Source organism: Eptatretus burgeri, chromosome 6 (assembly GCF_056783735.1).
Source record: "Eptatretus burgeri isolate ZD-2024b chromosome 6, Ebu_testis_v1, whole genome shotgun sequence".
NCBI lineage: Eukaryota > Metazoa > Chordata > Myxini > Myxiniformes > Myxinidae > Eptatretus > Eptatretus burgeri.
In genome coordinates this window covers 86,052,206-86,073,886 of record NC_140966.1, presented here as the reverse complement: position 1 = coordinate 86,073,886, position 21,681 = coordinate 86,052,206, and the positions used below count along the sequence as shown (strand labels likewise).

Below are 21,681 nucleotides of genomic sequence, written 5' to 3'. Positions count from 1 at the left end.
AAGAAGGCCACACATTAAAAGCCTATATAAAGTGAGAACACGAGTAAAATTTTGCTCATTAATTGCTGCAGATGTGCTGTAATTCATCTTTTTGTCCCCCGCCTCTCCGCCAACATTGGAGATGGGGGACATTAAAATGAGCTCTGTCTGTCTGACCGACCGATCATCCGTCCATGCACTTTTGTGTACGTGATATTTCAGAAACAGTTGAACATTAAGTTTTCATATTGCAGATATCTATTCCTGATCACATTATCTCAACCGGATTAGATCATGGTTGTGATTGGCTGAATGGTGTTGCATGGCAACCATCTTGGTAACTTGGTTCGTGCATGCGATATTTCAAAAACCATTCAAGATTTAGCTTTCATTTTGCACAGATTTATTCGTCATACCACCCAAAAGGTGGGGGATAAAGAATCATCTCCTTGTTTTATTTATTTATTTATTTATTTTTTCAATAAAGCTGCTGGAGACACCATTAACAAGTTTTTGTTGAACTGAAAATGTAGACAATAATGGGGAATTTTTTGACAACCCAATATAAGTAACCCTCATTCAGATTAAATTACTCAACCCTGTTCCTTCCTGTTTCAATCACCTGGTATTTCTCCGGCAAAGGTTGATAGTACATGTTTATAAATGTGAAACTTTCAAGTTCGAACAATTCTGTCAAAGTCAACCAGTGCAGGATCAAAGATGGGAAGGGTTAGGGTAAATTTAGGTGGCGCAGCACCACAAACTGATGATCGGTGCAGTTTTCCAAATCCTAATGGCAATCGCTACACGGAGTTGTCATTTCTTCAATGGTTCCCATCGTGTGCTGCCTTTTTGGCTGCTGGTTGCATCATTGGTTAGGGGCGCAGCTAAGCCGCTGATGCAGTGACCCGATTACCAGTATACTGGTGCACATTTCGCCGACCTCGGACGGATGACAGGCTGAGTCAACTCCCTGATGTTAATTCAGTGGCTAACAGGACTCAAACTCAGGACGTTAGGATCCCAAGCCACCACCCTAACAACTAAGCCAACACCAGGCTTCTTCGTTGATGTTCACCATTACGTCTGGAGAGAGAGTTTGCACGGTGATTGTAGAAATTAACCTGAAGGCCAACTAAATATCACATATGTACGAGATGGGGAAGTTGTGGGGGAACTAAATTATGAAATTTAAAATATAAAAAAGATAAGAAGAAAGGGGATATGAAAAAAATGGAAAGGAAGGGAGATAAGAGTACTGTATAAGTGGGAAGGGTCAAAATTCTGTTACATTTGTGTACATAATAAAAAGATGCCCCCTAACGATTTACATATAGACTACAAACACAGAGTAATAAAAGTTCCCTTGCAAGGAATTTCAAAGCAGGAGCAGGCCATTAGACCTATCAAAGCCTGTGCAAGGGTTACCAACCTATGGTTCTTTTGTCCATGCACTAACCTATTTAAATGCTGAACATTCAGCAAGGAAGCAGCACATACCATTTTTAAAGTCTTTGGTGTGACTCAGCAGGGATTCGAACCACTGACCTCCCAAGATCAACTTTAACCATTATGTCACTGAGTCTGGTGGGAAAGATTTTCGATATACAGCATTTCCGCAGGGGATTTGGGGATTCGAGGGAGCATGTGTTGAGATCTCCATTTTGGAAAATTACATTTTTGTTACAACAATATAAGGCTCTTACAAGAGCTTGCATAAATATCACATGTTGGATCTAGACCTAGACATAAGAGAGCAATGTCCTTTTTTGATTAATTGCAAGGGCATTAGTAGACAAGGGAAAAATGTAATCAATGGAATTTGAACCTGGGATCACAGAATCGTGAAAAATGTAGAAGAAGGTGAAGAGATAATGGAAGCATAAAGAGGGGTGTGAATATACACAGGGCATTGGGCATGTCGTGTTAATGGGTGGTGGGAGGGAAGGTAGAGAATTCCTCCATTTTACATGCATCTCCACTAATAAATGTCAGTGTGTCAGTGCGTCAGTGTCTCCTCGATAACTCCAAACCCATAAAACCGAGCAGCCTGAAACTTTGCATGCATACTAAGAAAACTCCAAGGAAGTGCAAAAGTGAAATTTGGGCGTTTGGGTTGATTAAAACACCCCTTTTGAAGATAATTAACGGACTTATTTAATTATATCCTTCATCAGGCGATCCTCAGCCACCTCACTTTCTGGGGTCTTAAGGCGTATCCTGGGTAACCTCACTGGGGTCTGAAGCCGCCATGTTTTTTGGCCTGCTCAACCATGCCTTGATTTGGAACAATCTAGAACGATTTCTTAACGATAATTTTTTTTTCACTTTCCTCACATATTAAGGAATGCCTGTTCATAATAGCTACGTATCGCTAGGTACGTTGAGGTGCTTTCAAACGCCTGGAGATGCCAGTGTTCGTGGCTTTATTTCATTTCCACATATGAATAAACTAGAGGGGGAGCACTCGAGAGAGTGAACCTTATATCTTATTCATTAAATATGTCAACAGTGCTGACAGAGTTATAGTTCTTTTCTCCAACTTTTTTGGGGGGGGGGGGGGGGGTTGGAAATCACTTAAAACATATAAAAATGCAAAAAAAACCCCCGAAATTTTGCTGAAAAAAAGTTGCAAAAATTTTTTTTCTCGAACAATTTTTTTTGGGCGGGGGGGGTGTAAATCACTTAAAACATGCAGAAATGCAAAAAAAATTTTTTCTTTTTTTGGGGGTGGGGGTGACAATTTTTTTGGGGGGGGGTTGGAAATCACTTAAAACATGTAAAAATGCAAAAAAAAAATTTTTTCTCAATTTTTTTGGGGAAAGGGGTTGGAAATCACTTAAAATATGTAGAAATGCAAAAAAAACTTTTTTCTCTAACAATTTTTTTAGGGGGGGTTGAAAAGCACTTAAAACATGTAGAAATGCAAAAAAAAATTCTCTATTTTTAATTTTTGGGGGGGAGGGGTAAAAAAAAAAAATTGGGGGGGGGGGGTTGGAAATCACTTAAAACATGTAGAAATGCAAAAAAAAACATTTTTTTTTCTCTAACAATTTCTTTTTTGGGGGGGGGGACCAAGTCCAAAATTTAATGGTATGATCCTTGGACCATACCTAACCCCCCCCCCCACCAAGTTTCGTCGGAATCCGTCAAGGAGTTTTTCCGTAATACTGTTCACAAACAAACAAACAAAAAGGGGTGAAAACAGTAACCTCCATCCATCTTCGAAGATGGCGGAGGTTAATGAGATAATCTCTTAAACTAAGCAGAAAAATTACCCCCGTGTGGGGGTGACGGTCATCTCGATAATGTTTTTTACTATCATAATCGATGAACCGTTGCCAGATATCTCCTAAAATGACAGACTAGATAGGTTTTGAAAATGGCGACTTTCACAACTTTCGTGACCTCGTGACCTTGACCCTGACCTCGAATCCGGGAAAAAATATGTCGTTGGGTATCACTCATCGACCTCTACCCACATACCAAATTTCATCAAGATCGGAAGTAAAAAGTTTTCTTTGTACCGGGAGGTGTTTTTGACCATCTTCCAGGTTACGTGGCGGCCAAACGGGTCGGAAATTCAAAAATCTGTCTGGTTAGATAAAAGATAATATTTTTTACTCTCATAATCAATAAACAGTTGCTGAATACCTTGTGGAATGGCAGACGAGATAGGTTTTGAAAATGGCGATTTTTATAACTTACGTGACCTTGACCCTGACCTTGAACCCAGACAAAAGTTATATCGTTGTGCAACACTCATCGAACTCTACCCACATACTAAGTTTCATCAAGATCGGAAAGAAAAATTGTTGACGGACGGACGGCCGGACATTTGGTCCGACTTTATGAGGTCATCTCGGTAGAGATGACCTAATTACAAAATTTAAGCTCCAGATTTGAAAGTATCAGCAATTCCGACTCCTAAAAAAAAAGAGTTAATTTGTCCAATTTGGACAAAGCTTGGACATTCAGACATCGCTATCACTTGCCAAGCATTCAATTGGAGTGCTTGCTTGAGTGCTTAAGCTGCTTGCTGACAACCCCATGGTGGACGGTGCTGCAATCCCTGTCCCGAACGGGATGTACCGTCGGCAGTTGCTGCGAGGTGGAGCATGTTCTGACAACGCGTTTTTGCTACAGTGGGGATTTAATTCAACAACAACAAAAACCGTGTAGAAATTGTTCCCCCAAATTCTATCTTCACAGGATCGGGCATCAAGTTCCAAGGTGCGAAGGGAGATGGATAATGTCCAGAGAGGGAGCGTGATGCTGGAGAAGCAGAGAGGGAGCAGGATGTTGAGGAAGCAGAGAGGGAGAGGGACGCTGGGGAAGCAGAGAGGGAGCAGTATTCTGGGGAAGCAGAGAGGTGGCGGTATGCTGGCGAAGCAGAGAAGGCAAGACCCTGAGGAAGCAGAGAAGGGGGCGGGACCCTGGGGAAGCAGAGAGGAGGGCGGGACCCTGGGGAAGCAGAGAGGAGGGCGGGACCCTGGGGAAGCAGAGGGGGTGGGACCCTGGGGAAGCAGAGAGGGGGGCGGGATCATGGGGGCAGCAGAGAGGGAGCGTGACGCTGGAGAAGCAGAGAGGGAGCAGGATGCTGAGGAAGCAGAGAGGGAGAGGGACGCTGGGGAAGCAGAGAGGGAGCAGTATGCTGGGGAAGCAGAGAGGTGGCGGTATGCTGGCGAAGCAGAGAAGGAGGCAAGACCCTGAGGAAGTAAAGAGGGGGCGGGACCCTGGGGAAAGCATAGAGGGGGCGGGACCCTGGAGAAGCAGAGAGGGGGCGGGACCCTGGGGAAGCAGAAAGGGGGGCGGGATCATGGAGGCAGCAGAGAGGGGGGTGGAATCAGAGAGGAGGGTGGGATCCTGCAGAAGCAGAGAGCAAGCAGCATGCTGGGGAAGCAGAGAGTGAGAGGGACACTGGGAAAGTCGAGAGGTGGTGGGATCCTGGGAAAGCAGAGAGGGTAGCGTGACACTGGGTAAGTATGTATGAAGATTGAGCATTTTAAAATTCGTTTAAAAAGGCCTAAGTTGATGGAGTGAAAAGGGAGGAAGAAGAAGAAGAATGGAGAAGAGGAAAGAAAGTGTTTTGACATTTATATTATTTTACAAAACAGAAGGCGAAAGGAAGGAATTAAAGCGAGGGTGATGAATAATGGGACAGAGGGGGTGGAGACATGGCGAGTGGGTATAGGAAACAGTTGAAAAAATAAATAAAACTGGGAGGTCCAAAATTACCTGAGCCTGAGATGCAGGATCAAAATAAATTGAATGAGTATGAAAAATTACACAGGTGTGAGCACTTAATACAAAGAAAAATAGGCCCACACATCCTGAAGCTCACCTGGATCAGGAGCACCAGTCACTCAAAACCCCCACACACCCTCTTAGACCCTGATTTTTTTTTTTATGTCATGAACAAACTTTGGTACATCACAGGTGATGAAGGTTGTCATCAAGTTTCATTGAAATTGTGTGTGTAGTTTTGAAGAAGAGTGCAAATAACAATTTTGGGGGGCTCAAACCCCCCTGCATGCTCCCCTAAGTCCTGCTTTTTATTTAATGCCATGACAAACTATGGTACATCTCGGATGATGAAGGTAACGATAAAGTTTCATAAAAATTGTGTGTGTAGTTTCGGAGAAGAAAGCAAATAGCTATTTTAGGGGGCTCAAACCCCCCTGCATGCTCCCCTCGGCCTTGCTTTTTTATTTAATGCCATGACAAACTTTGGTACATCACGGGAGATGAAGGTTGTGATCAATTCATCAAAAATGTGTGTGTAGTTTTGGAGAAAAGAGCAAATACCTAATTTGGGGGGCCAAAAAGTGCCCTGTAGACCACTTAATAAGCGCAGATTTTGATGTGGTCGATACACTTTGGTACAATACGGATGATGAAGGTTGTGGTAAAGTTTCATCAAAATTGTGTGTATAGTTTCGGAGAAGAGAGCAAATCCCTATTTTAGGGGGTCAAAACCCCCCTCCATAAACCCCATCAATGAGTGCAGATTTTGATGCATTCAATATACCTTTGTTAGGCATCAGATATGAAGCTTGTGGCCAAGTTTCATCAAAACTGTGTGTTTGTATTGGTTCAAGCGATAATGACAAGTGTTTACGGACTAACTGACTGACTGACTGACTGACTGACTAAGTGAGTGAGTGAGTAAGTCATTCACTCACTCACCGACAGACACTGTTCAATCACATAAGCTCGCCTGACAAGTCCAGGTGAGATAAAAATCGACACAAACAGAGAACATAAAATTGACGGCAGCACAGATGAATCCGGAACTATTACGTACATCGCTTTTTGGAAGCAGATCACTTGGAGGACTAAGATAAGCAGCCACGACCAGGAAACTGGAAACAGAAGTTAATTGAAAGAGAGACAGATGACCGATATGGTCTGGAAAACAGCTTTGCTGAACTACAAGAAAGCACGTATGAGCCTATGTCCAACGTGCTCAGACCCGGAACTGGAAGTCCCCGATTGGAAAAATCTTCCACCCAGATTACCCAGTAAAAGGCAGTAATTAAAAAGCGAGGCTCCACATGAGTAACAATAATTCTTGAAATTGGAATAACGAGAACCTAAAAAGTGCTGTGATCACACTGTACTGCCACAATTTGGACAAGAGCATGTCTGGGATTAAGAAACATTGTGGGGCCAAGGAGAGTTATTCGATGCCAAGTGTTGAATACTGCGATGCATTTGGAGCTTTGCTACCTGGCTGCAAGCCATCCATTAAATTTTGGATTTGTGCACGACATTTCCCTCTCAACTCGTTACTTTTTTACCTATCTTCCAACGTCCTCTGTAGTGCTTCAGTATGCAGAGAAGTCCTTTGTGATTGTTTCACGAAGAACAATTTTCGTATATTACAAGGTTTGAAAACAGATCTCAAATTTATCAATTTATTCAAGATCTCTTTTCAGGTTGCAAAAACCTGGACAAGAGATCTTTAACATCCGTTGCCTCCAAGAATAAATGCTCGCGAAGCAAAGCGAGACAGAAACAAAGGTGACAAGACAGGTAATAAAATATATATTACACACAGATGCAAAACAATGCAAGTGAATTGGCACGAAAGCAGAAAAGATAAGTGGGAATCATGCCGTCTCCAGGTTCCAATATACATTAATGAATTATGTGATCACACTGTCGTTGAATCCAACACCTCACTGAGCAAGTTATTTGACGGATAGTTCCTCGATGTACGAAATGCCTTCGTTTGACTGCTGTTCTTTGCTATCACCCTTTCAATTTCAAAGTTGTGCTATTTCACACTATGATCATTTCCTGAACGAGTAATTTCTTTTGAATAAGTATTTTGTCGTAGTTGCTCATTTTAATTACTCCAGAACAAATCATGCAGAAAAAAAAAGCAAGAGAAAATAAGAAAATAAATAACCGATGAAAAAAGACAAAAAGAGAGTCCCCTACTCCCCTTTTCCGATTCTCACCCCTTCCTGCTGTGCACGTTCACGGCACGCGCCTGGCTCCTGGCCTACTCCCCAGCCTACAATCCCTGCCAGCCACCATTCCTAACTAAAATCAGTCCTGTTACCATCAGTTCTTCAAGCGAAACCAAGGTCAAGAACAACATGCATTCATTATAAGCAATAAAGTGAGACATGAACTTCAACTTGTGCCCAGAGAGCCAAGGTTTAATGTTCTTCCTACCCTTTTATTTCTGAGATATATATATATATATATATATATATATATATATATATATATATATATATATATATATATATATATATATATATATATATACACACACACACACACACACACACACACACACACACACACACACACACACACACACACACACACACACACACACACACACACACACACACACACACACACACACACACACACACACACACACTTTATTTACGAGCACCCTATTTCAATTTCAAAAGTGTTTGACAATTCCAACAGCAAAAAGATTTGTCTGTTTTCTACCCTTCCTCCCCCCCCTCCCTCCAACTTGTCTGTTCTCAGCACACTCCATCCTTCCTCCTCCCACCTCCCCATAGAGTGCAGCGCTGTTTAGTCTGGGTTCAAGACCAAAGGTGCAGACAGGCTGTCCCACGAGCCAGCCTGGCTCGGACCCAGAAAGTCTCTCTCCCTTTGTTCCCCCTCCCCACCACGTTTCTCTTCCTCTCCCTCACTCCCTTTCTCATCCTCTCTCACCCTCTCTTTCTCCCCCCACTCTCTCTCTCTCTCTCTCTCTCTCTCTCTCTCTCTCTCTCTCTCTCTCTCTCTCTCTCTCTCTCTCTCTCTCTCTCTCTCTCTCTCTCTCTCTCTCTCTCTCTCTCTCTCTCTCTCTCTCTCTCTCTCTCTCTCTCTCTCTCTCTCTCTCTCTCTCTCTCTCTCTCTCTCTCTCTCTCTCTCTCTCTCTCTCTCTCTCTCTCTCTCTCACCCTCTCTCCCCCAACCTTCTCTTTCTCTCTTTCTCTCTGTCTCTCCCCCGTCCATCCCTCCCTCTCTCTCTCTCTCTCTCTCCCTCCCCTTCTCTCTCTCCCTCTCCCTCTCTCTCCCCCTCCCACCCCCTAATATTCTGTCTCTTTCTCTGTTTTTACTGTTTTAAATTTACAGTGGTATAAGTACCATAAGTTTGTATGTCTGCCAATTTCTCCTATTGTTGTGTTTATCATACCTTGCTTATTCTTTTTGAAAAAAAACATTTGTATACATTCCACCAATGAACAAGGTATTTGTGTTCAAGCAAAACAAACAAACAAAAAAACCCCCCTCAAAGTCATTGCCTTTATCATCAAATCTAAAACCACACCCTTAACTCTAAAACCATAAACGAGAAATGTAAAACACTTAACCTGAACCTCAAATGTTCCAGCTCTCTGTGGTTTAGATTCCATGCTGTTCACGGTCCTCAGTTTCCCCAACCAGGAAATGCCTGTTCGATGCAACCACCCTCGTAGACATTTCAGCCACAACTTCAGGCATTAGGCCACAGTCGAGGGAGTAAGGCCACCAGCACAGGCGGTCAAAGAAGATTGCAACTTTGCAGCCACACAGTCCATTGCAGAGCTTTGTTTATGGATTCAAACGGGAGTTAAATGCCAATGTGTTGAGAGAAAAACAAAAAGTTCAAATGAATGGCACTCCGTTGATTGTTTTTGGTAAAAGGGAGATTTTGAGATGCAATAAATGCCACGAATTTTTTTTTTTTTAAGTAGATGGTCATAGTTCTTCAGTCAAGTAAATTGAATAATGTCAAAAATAATGTGGAGATGACACAGGAATGACAGCCAAAACGACCTCCTACTACACTAAGGTTTCCTTGCAATCCTTACATGCAAGTGCTTCATTTCCATGAACACTGAAGAACACAGATTTTACTCCAACAAAGGTCAACAAAGGGTGGAACCGCCCAGTTATAATGAGGACAAAAGCCGCTTCAAGATTAAGGTGCAAAGCCTGCTACTGGGATCAAAACCGAGACACTTCAGAAGTGTCTCGACAGGGGGAATTGCACAAAAAGGCATTGCCAAGTAACCACAGCTGCAATGTGCACAGAATGTCAAGAACATTCTACATGAACGCCAGCTTGGAGTTTTGGATAGCAACTTGTCTGGGCTCTAAAGCTTTATTCATGATGTGAAATCAATATTACAAGAACAATGGTGTTTAACGACAATTTGAACTTCGTACAATTGTCGTTGTGTATATTATTTTATAAGCCTGGTGGTGGCTTAAAATCTTAAGATCCTGAGTGCAACCCCCTGCTGTGCCACAAACAATACCAAGTCGATTGATTCAGAATGTCATCCTTCCGAGGTTTGCTAAATGAGCACCAGCTCAGAGGGGAAAAGTGAGCCAATCGATTATCCTGCATCGGAGTGGTGACCCATCCAGGATTGTGACCCTTAACCAATGGAACTACCTCGGCACCCACTATGTGTCTGATGGCGTAAAAAGAATGGTTAGTATCATTTTTTTGAATCACCGCTTTATGACCAATGTATCATGTTGTGCGAAAAAAATCCTGCAGAATTTTGTCGGACAATCATGAAAACAGCTCAATTTGACTTTCATGTTAACTCAGATCAAATTCCATTTCAAAATTTAATTTGTGTCGTTAAAGTACCTCTGTGACAGAGGTTATGTTTTCACCCCTGTTTCTTTGTCTGTTTGTTTGTCGGTGAGCAGCATATCTCAAAAAGTTGTGGATGGATTCGTGCGAAATTTGGTGGACAGGTTGGGTGTGTGAGAAGGACGAATTGATTAAATTTTGGTGAAGATCCGTGTCTGGATACTAGAATTTTAAAGTGATTCTTCACCATTGAGAGATAAGGCCAAAAACGATATCTCAAAAAGTTATGGACGGATTCGGACGGAACTTGGTGGATAGGGAGGGTGTGTGACAAGGATGAATCGATTTGATTTTGGTGAAGGTCGGAATCCGGATCCAGATCCTATTATTTTTTTCAAGTGATTCATTCTTCATTATTGAGAGGTGGGGCCAAAAAAGATATATGGCATGATATTTCAAAAAGTTTTGGACGAGTTATTACAAAACTTGGTGAATGAGTTGGTGATGTGACAAGAACAAGCCGATTAGATTTTGGTTCAGGTCCGGATTCAGATCCAACCTATCAGTTGGATATAAAACATAAACTGTTCAACCTGGTCGAGGTTTGTGCTCTTCCGAGTGCCGTTCTTGTTCAAAATGAATTACTCACTTGCATTCTAATATCAAGTCCTTAAACATGTGCATCTTCAATCTCGATGGAAACACATAATCATCATAATAATTAATGTACAACATTCTCGGCAAAGCATAGGTGCTGCTGAAGCATTCCCTTGGCCAGGTTTATGCCGAGTGGATTGACATTGCCTTCCTAACATTCAGTCAGGGCAGGAATTTGGAATTTGTTCACGGTGCCCATGATAACTCACCAACTCTTGGTGAAAGACACTGAGAATCTTTAAGGTCCTTTAAGACAAGGTCAACATTCCATCTGAGGGCCAGCATACACAATGATGCCTCACCTTGCCTACGAAACACTAGAATGACAGTTTATATCTGGATCGAGATTTAAGCCCAGTCTAAACAGCTAAGAGGTGAGCGTGCGTACCTCGAAGCTATCATACCAGCACAAGGTGTCCTTCAAACAGGGGCAACACCACGCCATGTTTGGAATAAAACATGGCTGGTTCATTATATTTCAAGATACCTGCTTGCTCATCCAGTTTAATTCTCATGTGACTTGAACGTGACTGCTTTATTGACTGTAAATTCCTCCCTGAATAAAGATATGTAGCCAAATTTAATGAGTATATTTTATATGAGGGTATGGTGAAAAGTAATGCTTCCTGTTCTTTTTCTCTAAAACAGGTAAAGATATTTGAATGAAAGAAAGCGCAGTCCGCAAATTAGTTCTTCACGCCACTGGGTGCGACATTTCGTGATTCTGACAATGGAAGTCTCAGTGCGACATTAGTCAAGGTAGCAGATGACAGAACGACATTGTCAGTGCTGTGAAGCATGAAATGCTGAAGATGAGAGTTGGGATGACTGACTCGAGATGGGATGACTGGAGATGAGAGTTGGGATGACTGAAAGGAGATGTGATTACTGGAGATGAGATGGCTGAAGATGAGAGTTGGGATGACTGACTCGAGATGGGATGACTGGAGATGAGAGTTGGGATGACTGAAAGGAGATGTGATTACTGGAGATGAGATGGCTGAAGATGAGAGTTGGGATGACTGTCTTGAGATGGGATGACTGGAGATGAGAGTTGGGATGACTGAATGGATATGTGATGACTGGAGATGAGATGAGTGGAGATGAGAGTTGGGATGACTGAATGGATATGTGATGACTGGAGATAAGATGACTGGAGATGAGATGAGTGGAGATGAGATGACTGGAGATGAGATGAGTTGAGATGAGAGTTGGGTGCACCATTACGATCCTGAGAGTAATAGATGGTCAATGAATTACCACCACAAATGATCACCTGCTCCCACTTGGCTTTGTCAGATTTCCATTTCTTCGTGGAGAGCATTTTTCTTCCGACGATTTTGTCAAGGCCATTGTAGAGCGCTGGTTAAGTCAGCTAGATGCACAGTTATATCGTGATGGCATCACTAAACTACTTGAACCTTGGCAGAAACGTGTGAACCGCAGTGGTGACTATGTTGAAAAATAAATTTGCATCATGGTAGAATAAAGATTGATGTTGGTATTTGTCTTTGCTTCATTCAAATATCTTTACCTGTTTGAGAGAAAAAGAATAGAAGCCATTACTTTTCAACATGCCCTTGTACATTACTCATTTTAGTTAGGAATTATGCATTTGTAAATAATTTAAAGTTTAAGCTACTTTTGGTTCAAGAAAGTATTGTTTTAATGGAATCAGGTATGACAAGATGGTGCAGAGATAGTGCACTTGCCTTTAAACTCTCTCGTCTGCGTTTGATTACTGACCTGACAAAAACGTTCAACTGGTGTTGCACATGCAGCGTGATGCATAAATCGGATGCCCCATCTGCTGCCATTCAACTGGGAGACACTAAAGATCCCACAAGACCAAATTCCAAATTGCTGTCCAAACTTGCTGTATCAGTGGCACAGCCATGCTAAGTAAAATGATGTAACCAGTGGGCCAAATTTGTTATCAATCCCGGTCGAGCGTGCTCTCAATAACAATGAACGGATTCACTCTGGGTCTTTGTTTGGATGTTTGGCCTGAAGGGGACATTTGAGCAACAAAATGTAACATCCCCCTTTTCTTCTCGAGAGTCATTATTTGGACATTTCTGTGGCTGCTTAATCCAAATGACCTCCCTGGGCAGGACTCTCCAGATGAGTTATATGACCGCATCATCCAAATTTATCTATTTCAACTCATTACTGCAGCAAAATTCATGTTTCTCCAACTTAAAGTTCCAAAATACACAGATAAACGAGTGGAGTGTGCTTTTTTTTTTCTTTTTTTGTATACCTTGTCGAGGCTCGTGTGAGAGCGAACACACAATGCACATCATGGGAGACATGAGACAAGAGGGGAGGGAGTGGGAAGGACAAAACAGTAGGGAACAGAGACATTAGAAGATCTGTGGAAGGGAGAGGGATGGGACGGGGAACATGGGGTATAGAAGGTGGACATTACAGGGACTTTCAGGAAGGAAAGCAGGGAATTTGAAGGAGGTGGGCTTGGGTGGATTATCGGGGGTAGAAAGGATCGAGGATTTGGATGGGGGGTAAGAGGTGGTGGTGAACAGCTGTTTTGAAGGCCTGGATGGAAGAATGGGAATGAATAGAGTGAGGGAGTTTATTCCAAAGGCGGGAAAAAAAGAGGAATGAAAGGGTGAAGGTGAGCAGTGATTCGTGATTTTGGTAGTTTTACCAGAAGGGGGTTGTTGGCGGACCTTGAGCGCCCTGCGGAAATACGGTGGGGACAAATCGCAGAGAGAGCAGGGGGGGGCGAGGCTGGAGAGGAGACAGTAGAATACAGAAAGAACACCGACCAACCTGCGGTGAATGAGTGAGAGGCCCAAAGACTCAGCCTCATTGCGGGAGATGCCAATGATCCGAAATGCCTTGGTTTCTACAGCGTGAAGCCAAGAAAGGTGGGAGGCAGGAGCAGCAGGCCAGAGGGGAGAGCAGTACTCATCAGGCTGCGGACAAAAGCTTTGTAAGTGGTCAGGAGCTCAGGTGGGCCAAGGAAGGACTTTGCACGACGGAGGATTCCCAGTCGGCGACTGGCTTTGGAGGCGAGGTTGGAAATGCGTCTTTCCCAGGAAAGGTCATGGCAGATAGTGAGACTCAGAAGCTTGAAAGAAAGGATTCTTCCAGAGGATTGTTGAGAAAGTGGATGGGGGGGTTTTCTAAACGGTCCTTTCGAAGAGACATAGTGAGAGTGTGAGATTTGTCCGGATTGAAAGACATGTTCCACGTGTTGGACCAGTTTGTGATTTTATCCAGATCGGCAGTGAGCGAAGAAGCTGCTGCTTGCCGGTCTGAGGGATGACCGATGGTACGGCAGAGGGTGGAGTCATCAGCAACGAGATATAGAGGATTTTCCAGAGAGTCAGAGAGATCATTGATGAAAACCAGAAAAAGAACAGGGCCCAGAACGCTACCTTGAGGAACTCCAGCCTGGACAGGAAGAGGGGATGAAAGAACTCCATTTAGGGCCACACGTTGACTGCGACAGGAGAGGAAGTCTGCGAGCCATGAGTGGAGATGGCCTTTGATACCATAGGAAGAGAGTTTCCTGAGCAGGGCAGGGTGCCAGACTGTGTCAAAAGCACGTGATATGTCCATTGTCCAGGGATACGGCTCGGATTTGCTGTCTGGCATTGAGGACTTCCATCCATTGTTGGGAGAGCAGAAGAAGCATATCCAGAGTTGAGTGACCTGGTCTGAAACCAAATTGATGATCAGAAATCGAGCCATTGGAGAAGAGGAAGGATTTGATGTCTGAAGCGATGATGGATTCCATAACCTTGCTGATGATTGGGAGAAGGCTGATTGGTGTGTAGTTGCAGGGACCTGTTTTTGCACCTTTTTGTGCAGGGCATTGATGTTTGCTGATTTCCAAACAGATGGCAGATGACCTTGAGCAAATGAGAGGGTGAATAGAACAGAGAGAGGGTGAGCAAGAGCAGAAGAGCAGGCTTTGAGGACACGTGGGCTGATGCCGTCTGGACCGGTGGCAGAATCTGAGTCGAGGTTTGACAGCAAGCTCTCCACCTTGTCAGGAGAAAAGGATACAGAGTCCAGGGACAGTTGGGTGCGACTGGTAAGGTCGGTAGAGAAAGTGATGGGTTTTGGACACAAGATTTAGCTGCAAACACCAAGTTTAGGCATTCAGCTTTTCACGTGTGGTATCAGCAATGCGGCCATTTGAGGTGAGGGAGGGGATGGAGCGGGAACATACACCAGAAACAGATTTGATGAGACGCCACCAGGATTTTGAGGAGGGAGAGAGGTTTGAGAGTTCGGACTTGAGATGAGAAAGATGTTGTTTTCTGGCTCTCCTGAGGGTAGATACACACTTGTTCCGAGCTTTATGGAAGGAACTGAAATTGCCCTCAGTTGTGTTTGCTTTCCATGAGGCAAAGGCAAGTTGTTTCAGGACAACTGCCTCGCCACAAGCTTCAGTGAATCAAGGGCGGTAGGAAGGGTAGGACAACTGAAGACGAGAGGGGATAAATCTGTGCATGAGGGAGAGCAAGTTTCTTTGAAAGAATTCCCAGGATGAGTTGATGTTGGAGAAAGTAGTGATAGGAGACCAGTCTATAAGTTTTAGGGCTGCTTGGAGACCCTGCCATTCAGCTTGAGTGAAATGCCAGACTCGACGGCGGTGAGGTGGTTCTCTGATAATAGACAGAGAGATGTCCACTTTGACAAGGACGTGGTCAGAAGAACCGATTGGAACGGATAAAGAGCAGCAGATATTGTCAGGGAAGTTTGTCAAAATCAGATCCAGAAGAGATGGAGTACCAATGGTTGAGATCCGGGTGGGGAAGTTGACCGATTGAGTCAGTCCCAATGAGTCGCAGAAAGCTTTTGCTGAAGTGCCATGACAGGTGAGAGAGGTACCCACACTGAGCCAACTGGCATGATGACAATTGAAGTCGCCACATATGAGGAAGAGAGGGTTTGGATGAGAAGATAGAAGTTGGTCCATGTTTTCGGATAGTGAGGTGTCAATGGAGTCATCACTGTTTGGTGGACGGTACAATACACATATAAACATGAGGTTGGAGTGGAGGGGAATCCGTAGCCAGAGGTATTCCTGGAGGTGTGGGGGGGGGTGAGGGCAGTGCATGTAGAGTGAGGAATAGAGTCTTTGATGAAGAGAGCAACTCCTCCGCCAGGACGAGGCTCAGGTCTGTCATACTGGAGGAGGGAGTAACCAGGAAGAGATACTTGGGAGTCAGACACGTCTTGGAGGAGGAAAGTTTCTGTTAGGCAGATTATGTCTGGTTTGTCAGTGGCAGCCTGTATGGAAAGATCTGAAAGGTTTGAGCGAAGGCCCCGGATATTTTCGGTCCACACTTTTAATGAAGAGGGAGGGGAGGAGGCTTTGGGTGCAGGGGGTGGGGGGGGAAGGGTAGGACAAGGGACAAGCGGGGTTGGTAAGGAGGGTTGTTGAAAGAGTGTGGGGGATTGCAGAATAGCGAGTGGAGGGGGCCGGATGAGGAGGAGAAAAGGCTCTGTGGTACTGGGGGAGAGAGGGGACAAGAGAGGGGGAAGAGGCAGTTGAGGATTTGAGGAGGTGGAGTGAAGAGATGTAGGTGAGAGGGCAGTGGAAGGAGGCAGCTTTGTGGATGAGAGTGGCGGCAACTTTGAAAAGGATGAGTGAGGGGGGTGAATGGTGGGAGAAAGGTGAGGGGGGAGTTTTTGAGAGGGGAGAAGGAGGCTTGGAGGGAGAAGAGTGGGATGGTTGCTTTGAGAGTCAGGGGTGAGAGGGTGAGTTGGCACTGAAGTTGGAAAAAAAGAATGGTTGATGGAAAGCGAACATTCATAGCAAACTGGGGTTTTTAAAAGTTTTAGGTCAGAGATGCGATTTAACACAATTCTTGATGGATGCAATAAAGGCGAATTCAGAGAATGGAGAGAAGAAACGCTGTAACAGTTGGATTTTTTAGGCAAGGTATGAAGGAAAAGTCGAATTGAGAGCAGTCTGTTTAAATAGTAGCAGAGTAGTGCATTATGATACAGTAAAGAGTACCACACGTGTGAAAGAGGAAGATGAAGCATGATAAGATATCGTTTTTGTTCTTATTATTAATGTTTGAGAGAGTTTTCAAAAGATGTAAGTGTTGTAAGTGTCATGTAAGTGTTGTAGAAAATCGAGGAAGAAGAAGAAGAGGAGAAGAAGAAGAAGATGAGATGAAGAAGAATAATTGAGAGTCGTGAGTGATGAAGGAGAAAGATCACGTTTTTTTCGTTTGTTTGTTTTTGTTTTTGATTTAAGATAAGAAATAGAGTGATTAATTGGGAGGGATGGGGGCGTTAAGAAAGTGGGGAAGATAGAAATTGAAGGTAATGGGGAGAAAAAACAAAACACGATCGTACCGGTAGGCCTCAAGCCTCATGGGTAGGCCTCAAGCGTCCGGTATGACAAAGTCGACAAAATCTCACAAAATAGCATGATTTTTGAAACAAAACCGAACTAGGAACACATCGTAAGATGTAAGAGAGAATAAACAGTTAAAACGGGACAGATAATGACCGGAAACTTAACTTTGAGATCATCAGCAGAGAGCTCTGAAGGAGACCTGTTGACGTTCCAAACCCGGAACTGGAAAAACTATGGTAACATTTGAATCTTACGAACAAATTTTCATTTACAGAAACTCAGAGGTGACTCCCAGATTTGTTTTGCAAAATAATAAAGAGTTCAATTTGAATCAATTGATACAAAAATGTAATTAATGTCAGAAGCAGTGGCAAATGGTGGGATTCATTAATAAGGCTTAAAAATTTGGTTGCTGTCATTTTTAGAAAGCCCAAATGTAAACGAATGACACTATGCTTCACGATCGAGACTTGTTCTTCATTCTAAGGCATTATTACCCTCACCCGTTCCCAAAGGGCAAGGAGAGGCTTTGTAATCGGCTTGTGTGTCAGTTGGTTCGAGTCCACGTGTAAATATACTTTAATATAAACTCTTCAAAAAAAGTTTGGAAAATCAAGTTTGATCGAATATATCTCTCTTGTTATTGTGCTGTCATCACTATATTTGGTATCATTAGAAAGCCTGTTTATTTCTTTTTACAATGATACCCAATTTGTTATGATCATGCAATCATGGAGTGTGCAGTACATCAGAATATGGGGCAAGGTCAAAAGTGAAAAGTTGCAAAATGCACTGTTATTGTCATGCAGTGCATTCTTCTTTCTTTGAAGGAGAGTGTGATTTTAATGAATGATTGTAGGGCTATTGTGTTTCCAGGTGGTCATCCATGAATGCCAACTTCTATAGAATCTGAAATTGACATTCATGCAAAATGAGGACTCACTGGGCAGGTTTAGTGGGTCTTTGATAAAGGTCACTTTACAACTGTCTGGTCAGTGACTTTTCCAAAACATCATGCCACGATTATCAAATGTCGAAAAGGCCCGAGCAATAGGTCAAATTGAAGCTGGGGTTCGACAGAAAGATGTTGCAGCTCTGTTTGGAGTGAGTCCTAGTACCATCTCGAAATGGAAGGCCAAGTTCCAGGAAATCGGTGATGTCAAAGACAGAACAAGGAGTGGACGTCCGAAAAAAAACAAAAAAAAAAACTACAGAGCAAGAAGACCACTTCATCACCCTGTCGGCGTTGCGGAATCGCAGGCCGTCTTTGAGAAATCTGCAGGCAAGATTTGCCCGACGATACGATACATGGGTTTCAGATCAGACAATAAGACACCGACTACACGCAGCTAATCTTCACGCGCATAAAGCTGCCAGGAAGCCAGCAATGACTGCCCTTCAGCGACGAGCCCGCTTCCGATGGTGTCAGAAACACGTCCGATGGAACCAGATCATGTGGCAGTCAGTGATGTTCAGCGACGAATCTCGGTTCTGCCTACGGAAGATTGTTTTTGTTTTTGACAGAGAGGAATTGCTATGAAATGAAGTGTTATGCAAGTTTGAGTTCATGGATGACCACCTGGAAAGACAATAGCCTTACAATCATTCATTAAAATCACACTCTCCTTCAAAGAAAGAAGAATGCACTGCATGACAACAACAGTGCATTTTGCAACTTTTCACTTTTGACCTTGCCCCATATTCTGATGTACTGCACATTCCATGATTGCATAATCATAACAAATGGGGTATCATTGTAAAGATAAATAAACAGGCTTTCCAATGATACCAAATATAGTGATGACAGCACAATAACAAGAGAGATATAATCGATCAAACTTGAGTTTCCAAACTTTTTTTGAGGGGTTTAGATCGTTCATTCTCAGATTGATTGCATGCTATATCTTCCCCGGTGAGAGTCGCATCGTAAATACTCTCTCTTGTTTCTAGGTTCATCGTATTGCTCAACAAAGCAAACCTAGATATGATGGACTTTCCATCGCAAGCAATGATGCAGAGCCATTCCATAAATACTCCAAACAGAAGATAAATAAAGTAAAATTGGAACAAAAAGGAAAAAAAGAGTGCAATGATTCAAGAAAAAAAAACAAAACAAAAAGAACTTCCAGACTTACAAAAAGAAAACAGAACAAACTTTATTTAAAGTACCGTGTAACCACTAAATAAATAACTTTTGATGTACTCACTTTGCAAACGTCGAAAACAATGAAAAAGTACCATAGGGTCCCATGATGTGTATGTAAATAAAAGCATGGAGGCACATAAATTGGGAAACACAACTAACTACAGGAACAAGTGTTTGGTACTACAGAACTTTAAAATACAAGAAAACAATAATGACATACCGAAGCGTTTTGCATTTACAGAAGGGGTGCTCGTGGAAGGGGTGCTTTTGTTTTTGTTTTTTTAACAGAGGGGTGCTTTTTATGACTGATGAACCAATCAATGTTGACTTTACAGAGACATGGTTATATATGCATGCTCTTTTACTTTTTTGTTTCTTTTGCTGTGATTTACCTTGAGAAGTACAGCATGAAGAGCTTCAGTATGTCATTATAGTTTTCTTGTATTTTAAACTAACGATATGTGATCCAGACCATGTTGCTTTGCTGTTATTGAAATCTTAATGCCTTGATAGCCAAAAAATGATGTAGGGGCTTTGTGAGGAAACAAATTATGCAAGTTCACAACTCTTGCCTTTTGCAGACGACTCCTCATTGTGACGTCAATACACATGTCTGGAAATGTACACATTTACCCAATCCGTCTGCTAGGCAAATAGCAGTTGAATATATATATATATATATATATATATATATATATATATATATATATATATATATATATATATATATATATATATATATATATCTGCTGATTTCGAAATGATAAGACTGGTCTGATAATTGTCCTTCAAAAATCAACCCTGGAAAATATATTTCACCCTATCTCTCTGGCATGACAGTCAAACAAACCAAATCTATTCATTTCCTTTGTCATCCACTAGAAGAGGTTTAGTCGCTTTACCTTCTAGACCTCACCATCAGTCATAACCTTTTCTGGACCAATCACATAGAAAAGCTGGCCTCCAAAGGCCAGCTTTGGACAGGGCATCCTCCATCGATCTGTCAGTCTACAAGGCCTTTGTCTGAAGTTCAATGAAGTACTGCTCTCCACTATGGGGTGGTGCCCCAGCATACCATTTGTCTCTCCTGGATTCTGTGGAATTGATACTCTTAATATAATGTGGAATTCCCCATGATTCGGCCAAAGCACAAGGTACGTTGCTCTCAGATCGCAGGCAGGTCGGTGGTCTCTCAGTTTTCCACTGTTTATCCTCAAACATCGCTCCCTTTTGCTCTCTCAGTCCTCCAACCCTCCATATCTACCCCAGGATGCACGTATTCTTCCAGCAACCCCTTCCTGGTTACACTTTCAAACTCCACACTAACGACTTACAGTACCTCAATGAATTTATTCCTCGCTTCTCCCATCTATGGAACCATCTTCCAGAGGCTGTTCTGTCTCACTCTTCCCTCCAGGACTTCAAAAAGCAAGCAGAGCACAACCATCTCTCATCATCCATAATTTTGACCCATGATCTTTATTACCCACATTAACCTTTTCTAACAGCCATATTACTTTATAGTTTCAGTGTTTCCTCCTATCCTCAATCTCCTCTTTTCCTGTTCATTCATTCCCTCGATGTGTGTCCCATTGTCAGTTTTACCTTGCTCTCTTCCATGAGCCTCACTCGTGCAAAGAAGGGGGGGGGGAGGGGCGAAGATCTGCCGACACATACTTTTATGGAAAACAAAATGTTGTACAATCAATCATGCAGCTTTTAAAAAGGAAAATGATGTGTGGTGCATGATGTTCCTTATCTCTCTCTCTCATCCACAGCCCAAATCAATTACAACTACGACACTCGATAGAGTGCATACCTCCGGCAGGCTGAACAATTTATGTTTTGTATCCCACTGATAGGCAGGGTCTGCATCCGGACCTGAACCAAAATATAATAGACTTGTTCTTGTCACCTACCCAAATCATCCAACCAAATTTTGTCATAATCTGTCCACAACTTTTTGAAATATCATGCTATATATGGGTTTTGGCCCTAACGTTCAGGAGTGAAGAATCAGTTGTGGAAATAAAAACAATAATCTCACACCAGATCTTCACCAAAATCAAATTCATTCACCGCTCTCACACATACAACCTGTGCACCAATTTTCATCCAAATCTGGACATAACTTTTGAGATATCGTGCTATGCTGAATATCAGTTTTAGCCTGATCACTCAACGGTAAAGAAACACGAAAAAAAAATCTGAGTGTTCAGATCAAGCTCTTCAATAAAATAGATTAAATCTGTCTTTGTCACACATCCAACCTCTCCAAAACGTTTCGTCCAAATCGGGACTTCATGTTTTGACAGATATATCAACATTATGTTTATATATATGTATATACATACATACATATATACATATATATATATATATACATACATATACATACATACATATACATACATACATATACATACATACATATACATATATATATATATATATATATATATATATA

At 42.6% G+C, this 21,681-nt stretch overlaps 1 protein-coding gene across 10 annotated transcripts in view; it reads right to left on the bottom strand.

Annotated features, from left to right (window-relative positions):
- Positions 1–21,681, bottom strand: part of LOC147025248 (A disintegrin and metalloproteinase with thrombospondin motifs 6-like) — a 416,527-nt gene that overhangs the window by 262,421 nt on the left and 132,425 nt on the right. The gene's annotated exons all lie outside the window — the stretch shown is intronic.